The 7500-nt window shown below is 42.2% G+C and overlaps 1 protein-coding gene across 5 annotated transcripts in view; it reads left to right on the plus strand.

Annotated features, from left to right (window-relative positions):
- The window catches only part of LOC118383109 (cell adhesion molecule 2-like), an 884842-nt gene that overhangs the window by 353837 nt on the left and 523505 nt on the right, over window positions 1-7500 (plus strand). The gene's annotated exons all lie outside the window — the stretch shown is intronic.

Consider the following 7500-nt stretch of genomic DNA (forward strand, 5'->3'; position numbering starts at 1 on the left):
CTTGTTCTATGTTTCTCTGTCTGCGTGCTACATCTTGCTTGTTCTATGTTGCTCTGCGTGTGCTACATCTTGCTTGTTCTATGTTGCTCTGCGTGTGCTACGTCTTGCTTGTTCTATGTTGCTCTGTCTGCGTGCTACGTCTTGCTTGTTCTATGTTGCTCTGCGTGTGCTTACTGCTGATTGTTTGTCCCTATTGTTATTGTAATTGTTTTTAATAACGTGCCCAGGAAGTGCGGTTGAAAATTAGCCGGGCTGACTAAAACCGTCTCTTTTACCGAAACGTTTGTTAATGTGCACTGTACAAATAAACTTAAACTCAAGTTTCAACGTACATCCGTGTCTGACGACATTGGGAGGTGATGTGGAAACCAGTGAGTGCTGTTACTTTCAAGTAGGTTTCATTTTTGCTTTGGTGTTGTGAACTGGCAGATGGGTGTAACCCTTCACCTCTGATACCAAAGGTTGCAAGTCGCAAGTCCAGCTATAGAATGTTATATTTGTTTTAAGCCTATCCCAAACCATAACCCTTACCCTAACCATTCTGAGTTCATTCCTAAACGTAACCTTAAACACTTTGACATTTGGATGAACATCTAATTCTGAGACTGTGAGAGCTAGTTGGAAAATACCGATGATACTTGATGGTATGAGGTCGGTTGGTTAGCAGAGCTTTCTCCAAACCATAGCTCTAACCTTAATCAAAACGGAATTAATGCCTAAACTGTTAACCTTTGAGTTGTTTCTGTTTTAAACCGGTAACTATGCAGAATTAATCCTGTAACCAAGGCGGAATTAATGTGTGAACAAAAGAAAATAGAAGTTCATCCATAAATACGTTAAATTTCAAAAAGAAACTATGAGATCGTGTTGAAGCACAGACCACGCTGTTGATGCTACGGCTAGCTAGGAAGTGGAGAAAACACACACACACGCACGCACGCACGCACGCACGCACGCACGCACACACACACACACACACACACACACACACACACACACACACACACACACACACACACACACACACACACACACATACAGATGGCAGATCTTAATATGAACCATTTCATCACAGGAGAACAACAATCCCACAGCAGGAGGAATTTGAATGTCTTTATAATATCCTCAAATCGACGCCAGGGTTGCAGCTGGGAGCTGCGTTTGTTGGCTGTACAGTAAAGTAGACTGTAGATTCTCAGGGCGTCAGTTCAAGTAGCCTATGTAGACTGTAGTAACCTATGTAGACTGTAGTAACCTATGTAGGCTGTAGACTGTAGTAGCCTATGTAGTCTGTAGTAACCTATGTAGACTGTAGTAACCTATGTAGACTGTAGTAGCATCTGTAGACTGTAGACTGTAGTAACCTATGTAGACTGTAGTAGCATATGTAGTCTGTAGTAGCCTATGTAGACTGTAGTAACCTATGTAGTCTGTAGTAACCTATGTAGACTGTAGTAGCATCTGTAGACTGTAGTCTGTAGTAGCCTATGTAGACTGTAGTAACCTATGTAGACTGTAGTAGCATCTGTAGACTGTAGACTGTAGTAACCTATGTAGACTGTAGTAACCTATGTAGACTGTAGTAACCTATGTAGACTGTAGTAGCATCTGTAGACTGTAGACTGTAGTAACCTATGTAGTCTGTAGTAACCTATGTAGACTGTAGTAGCATATGTAGACTGTAGTAGCATATGTAGACTGTAGTAACCTATGTACATTTACATTACATTTAAGTCATTTAGCAGACGCTCTTATCCAGAGCGATGTAGACTGTAGTAACCTATGTAGACTGTAGTAGCCTATGTAGGCTGTATACTGTAGTAGCCTATGTAGGCTGTAGTAGCCTATGAAGGCTGTAGATTCTCAGGGTGTCAGTTCAAGTAGCCTATGTAGACTGTAGTAACCTATGTAGACTGTAGTAACCTATGTAGGCTGTAGACTGTAGTAGCCTATGTAGACTGTAGTAACCTATGTAGGCTGTAGTAACCTATGTAGACTGTAGTAGCATATGTAGTCTGTAGTAGCATATGTAGTCTGTAGTAGCCTATGTAGACTGTAGTAACCTATGCAGTCTGTAGTAACCTATGTAGGCTGTAGTAACCTATGTAGACTGTAGTAACCTATGTAGACTGTAGTAGCATCTGTAGACTGTAGTCTATAGTAGCCTATGTAGTCTGTAGTAACCTATGTAGACTGTAGTAACCTATGTAGACTGTAGTAACCTATGTAGACTGTAGTAACCTATGTAGACTGTAGTAGCATATGTAGTCTGTAGTAACCCATGTAGACTGTAGTAGCATATGTAGTCTGTAGTAACCTATGTAGACTGTAGTAACCTATGTAGGCTGTAGTAACCTATGTAGACTGTAGTAGCCTATGTAGGCTGTAGACTGTAGTAACCTATGTAGTCTGTAGTAACCTATGTAGTCTGTAGTAACCTATGTAGTCTGTAGTAACCTATGTAGACTGTAGTAGCCTATGTAGACTGTAGTAACCTATGTAGACTGTAGTAACCTATGCAGTCTGTAGTAACCTATGTAGGCTGTAGTAACATATGTAGTCTGTAGTAACCTATGTAGGCTGTAGACTGTAGTAGCCTATGTAGGCTGTAGTAGCCTATGTAGACTGTAGTAGCCTATGTAGGCTGTAGTAGCCTATGTAGACTGTAGTAACCTATGCAGTCTGTAGTAACCTATGTAGGCTGTAGTAACATATGTAGTCTGTAGTAACCTATGTAGGCTGTAGACTGTAGTAGCCTATGTAGGCTGTAGTAACCTATGTAGACTGTAGTAACCTATGCAGTCTGTAGTAACCTATGTAGGCTGTAGTAACCTATGTAGACTGTAGTAACCTATGCAGTCTGTAGTAACCTATGTAGGCTGTAGTAACATATGTAGTCTGTGGTAACCTATGTAGGCTGTAGACTGTAGTAGCCTATGTAGGCTGTAGTAGCCTATGTAGACTGTAGTAGCCTATGTAGGCTGTAGTAGCCTATGTAGACTGTAGTAGCCTATGTAGACTGTAGTAACCTATGTAGGCTGTAGTAACATATGTAGACTGTAGTAGCCTATGTAGGCTGTAGTAACCTATGTAGTCTGTAGTAACCTATGTAGGCTGTAGACTGTAGTAGCCTATGTAGGCTGTAGTAGCCTATGTAGACTGTAGTAGCCTATGTAGGCTGTAGACTGTAGTAGCCTATATAGGCTGTAGTAGCCTATGTAGACTGTAGTAGCCTATGTAGGCTGTAGACTTTATTAGCCTATGTAGGCTGTAGTAACCTATGTAGGCTGTAGACTTTATTAGCCTATGTAGGCTGTAGTAACCTATGTAGGATGTAGTAACCTATGTAGGCTGTAGTAGCCTATGTAGGCTGTAGACTGTAGTAGCCTATGTAGGCTGTAGTAGCCTATGAAGGCTGTAGATTCTCAGGGTGTCAGTTCAAGTAGCCTATGTAGACTGTAGTAACCTATGTAGGCTGTAGTAACCTATGTAGACTGTAGTAGCCTATGTAGGCTGTAGACTGTAGTAGCCTATATAGGCTGTAGTAGCCTATGTAGGCTGTAGTAACCTATGTAGACTGTAGACTTTATTAGCCTATGTAGGCTGTAGTAACCTATGTAGGAAGTAGTAACCTATGTAGGCTGTAGTAGCCTATGTAGGCTTTATAGCCTATGTAGGCTGTAGATTCTCAAGTAGGCTGTAGTAACCTATGTAGGATGTAGTAGCCTATGTAGGCTGTAGTAGCCTATGTAGGCTGTAGACTGTACACTGTAGCTATTAGCCTATGTAGGCTGTAGTAGCCTATGTAGGCTGTAGATTCTCAGGGTGTCAGTTCATATATATATATATATAGACTTTATTAGCCTATGTAGGCTGTAGACTGTAGTAACCTATGTAGGCCATAGTAGCCTATGTAGGCTGTAGTAACCTATGTAGACTGTAGACTTTATTAGCCTATGTAGGCTGTAGTAGCCTATGTAGGCTGTAGACTTTATTAGCCTAAGTAGGCTGTACTAACCTATATATATATATATAGAGAGACTTTATTAGCCTATGTTGGCTGTAGTAACCTATGTAGGCTGTAGACTTTATTAGCCTAAGTAGGCTGTAGTAACCTATGTAGGATGTAGTAACCTATGTAGGCTGTAGTAGCCTATGTAGGCTGTAGACTGTGGTAGCCTATGTAGGCTGTAGATTCTCAGGGTGTCAGTTCAAGTAGCCTATGTAGACTGTAGTAACCTATGTAGGCTGTAGTAACCTATGTACACTGTAGTAACCTATGTAGGCTGTAGACTGTAGTAACCTATGTAGGCCGTAGTAGCCTATGTAGGCTGTAGTAACCTATGTAGACTGTAGACTTTATTAGCCTATGTAGGCTGTAGTAGCCTATGTAGGCTGTAGACTTTATTAGCCTAAGTAGGCTGTACTAACCTATGTAGTCTCTTGTGAATTGTGAATAGATAAATAAGTTGACAATATTATATTTGTATATACTGTATATATATATATATATATATATATATATATATATATATATATATATATATATATATATATATATATTGAGTGGATGTATTTTCAGTGAGGTGAAACATTTCTCAAGCCAAGCAATAGGCAGAAGAATATGAATGGTTGTCTCAATGTCTGCACGGTCCAGTGGGTACACATTATGCCAGAGTAGGCACGGGTTGGAATCCGGGTCACTCCTGCCCTCTGAATGTCTCAAGGGACTAGAACTGTCCTTAGGACCAGTCGTGTCTAGATGAACTAGTACTGGTCTTGGTACTGTCTGGAGGAACTAGTACTGTTCTAGTTACTAGTTACTGTCTGGGGGAACTAGTATTGGGCTAGTTACTGTCTGGAGGAACTAGTACTGTCTGGAGGAACTAGTACTGTCTAGAGGAACTAGTACTGTCTAGAGGAACTAGTACTGTCTAGGGGAACTAGTACTGGTCTAGTTACTGTCTGGAGGAATCAGTACTGTCTAGAGGAACTAGTACTGTCTGGAGGAACTAGTACTGTCTGGAGGAACTAGTACTGGTCTAGTTACTGTCTGGAGGAATCAGTACTGTCTAGAGGAACTAGTACTGTCTGGAGGACCTAGTACTGTCTGGAGAACCTAGTACTGTCTGGATGAACTAGTACTGTCTAGAGGAACTAGTACTGTCTAGAGGAACTAGTACTGTCTGGAGGAATCAGTACTGTCTGGAGGACCTAGTACTGTCTGGAGGACCTAGTACTGTCTGGAGGACCTAGTACTGTCTGGAGGACCTAGTACTGTCTGGAGGAATCAGTACTATCTGGAGGACCTAGTACTGTCTGGATGAACTAGTACTGTCTGGAGGAATCAGTACTGTCTAGAGAAACTAGTACTGTCTGGATGAACCAGTACTGGTCTAGGTACTAGTTACTGTCTGGAGGAACTAGTACTGTCTAGAGGAACTAGTACTGTCTGGAGGAACTAGTACTGGTCTAGTTACGAGTTACTGTCTAGAGGAACTAGTACTGTCTAGAGGAACTAGTACTGTCTGGAGGAACTAGCACTGGTCTAGTTACGAGTTACTGTCTGGATGAACTAGTACTGTCTAGAGGAACTAGCACTGGTCTAGTTACTAGTTACTGTCTGGAGGAACTAGTACTGTCTGGAGGAACTAGTACTGTCTGGAGGAACTAGTACTGGTCTAGGTACTGTCTAGAGGAACTAGTACTTTCTAGAGGAACTAGTACTGGTCTAGGTACTGTCTGGAGGAACTAGTACTGTCTAGAGGAACTAGTACTGTCTAAGTACTGTCTGGAGGAACTAGTACTGTCTGGAGGAACTAGTACTGTCTAGAGGAACTAGTACTGTCTGGAGGAACTAGTGCTGTCTAGAGGAACTAGTACTGTCTAGCGGACCTAGTACTGTCTGGAGGAACTAGTACTGTCTAGAGGAACTAGTATTGTCTGGAGGAACTATTACTGTCTGGAGGAACTAGTACTGTCTAGAAGAACTAGTATTGTCTGGAGGAACTAGTACTGTCTGGATGAACTAGTACTAGTCTAGGTACTGTCTGGAGGAACTAGTACTGTCTAGAGGAACTAGAACTGTCTGGAGGAACTAGTACTGTCTGGATGAACTAGTACTAGTCTATGTACTGTCTAGAGGAACTAGTACTGTCTAGAGGAACTAGAACTGTCTGGAGGAACTAGTACTGTCTGGAGGAACTAGTACTGGTCTAGTTACGAGTTACTGTCTGGAGGAACTAGTACTGGTCTAGTTACTGTCTGGAGGTACTAGTACTGGGCTAGTTACTGTCTGGAGGAACTAGTACTGTCTGGAGGAACTAGTACACTCTGGAGGAACTAGTACTGTCTAGAGGAACTAGTACTGTCCTGAGGAACTAGTACTGTCTGGAGGAACTAGTACTGTCTAGGTACTGTCTGGAGGAACTAGTACTGTCTGGAGGAACTAGTACTGTCTGGAGGAACTAGTACTGTCTAGAGGAACTAGTACTGTCTGGAGGAACTAGTACTGTCTAGGTACTGTCTGGAGGAACTAGTACTGTCTAGAGGAACTAGTACTGTGTAGGTACTGTCTGGAGGAACTAGTACTGTCTGGAGGAACTAGTACTGTCTAGAGGAACTAGTACTGTCTAGAGGACCTAGTACTGTCTGGAGGAACTAGTACTGTCTAGAGGAACTAGTATTGTCTGGAGGAACTAGTACTGTCTGGAGGAACTAGTACTGTCTAGAAGAACTAGTATTGTCTGGAGGAACTAGTACTGTCTGGATGAACTAGTACTAGTCTAGGTACTGTCTGGAGGAACTAGTACTGTCTGGAGGAACTAGTACTGTCTGGAGGAACTAGTACTGTCTAGAGGAACTAGTACTGTCTGGAGGAACTAGTACTGTCTAGGTACTGTCTGGAGGAACTAGTACTGTCTAGAGGAACTAGTACTGTCTGGAGGAACTAGTACTGTCTAGAGGAACTAGTACTGTCTAGAGGACCTAGTACTGTCTGGAGGAACTAGTACTGTCTAGAGGAACTAGTATTGTCTGGAGGAACTAGTACTGTCTGGAGGAACTAGTACTGTCTAGAAGAACTAGTATTGTCTGGAGGAACTAGTACTGTCTGGATGAACTAGTACTAGTCTAGGTACTGTCTGGAGGAACTAGTACTGTCTGGAGGAACTAGTACTGTCTGGATGAACTTGTACTAGTCTAGGTACTGTCTGGAGGAACTAGTACTGTCTGGAGGAACTAGTACTGTCTGGAGGAACTAGTACTGTCTAGAGGAACTAGCACTGGTCTAGTTACTAGTTACTGTCTGGAGGAACTAGTACTGGTCTAGAGGAACTAGTACTGTCTGGAGGAACTAGTACTGTCTAGAGGAACTAGTACTGTCTAGAGGAACTAGTACTGGTCTAGTTACTGTCTGGAGGAACTAGTACTGGGCTAGTTACTGTCTAGAGGAACTAGTACTGTCTAGAGGAACTAGTACTGTCTGGAGGAACTAGTACT

The sequence above is a fragment of the Oncorhynchus keta genome, chromosome 6, assembly GCF_023373465.1.
Source record: "Oncorhynchus keta strain PuntledgeMale-10-30-2019 chromosome 6, Oket_V2, whole genome shotgun sequence".
NCBI lineage: Eukaryota > Metazoa > Chordata > Actinopteri > Salmoniformes > Salmonidae > Oncorhynchus > Oncorhynchus keta.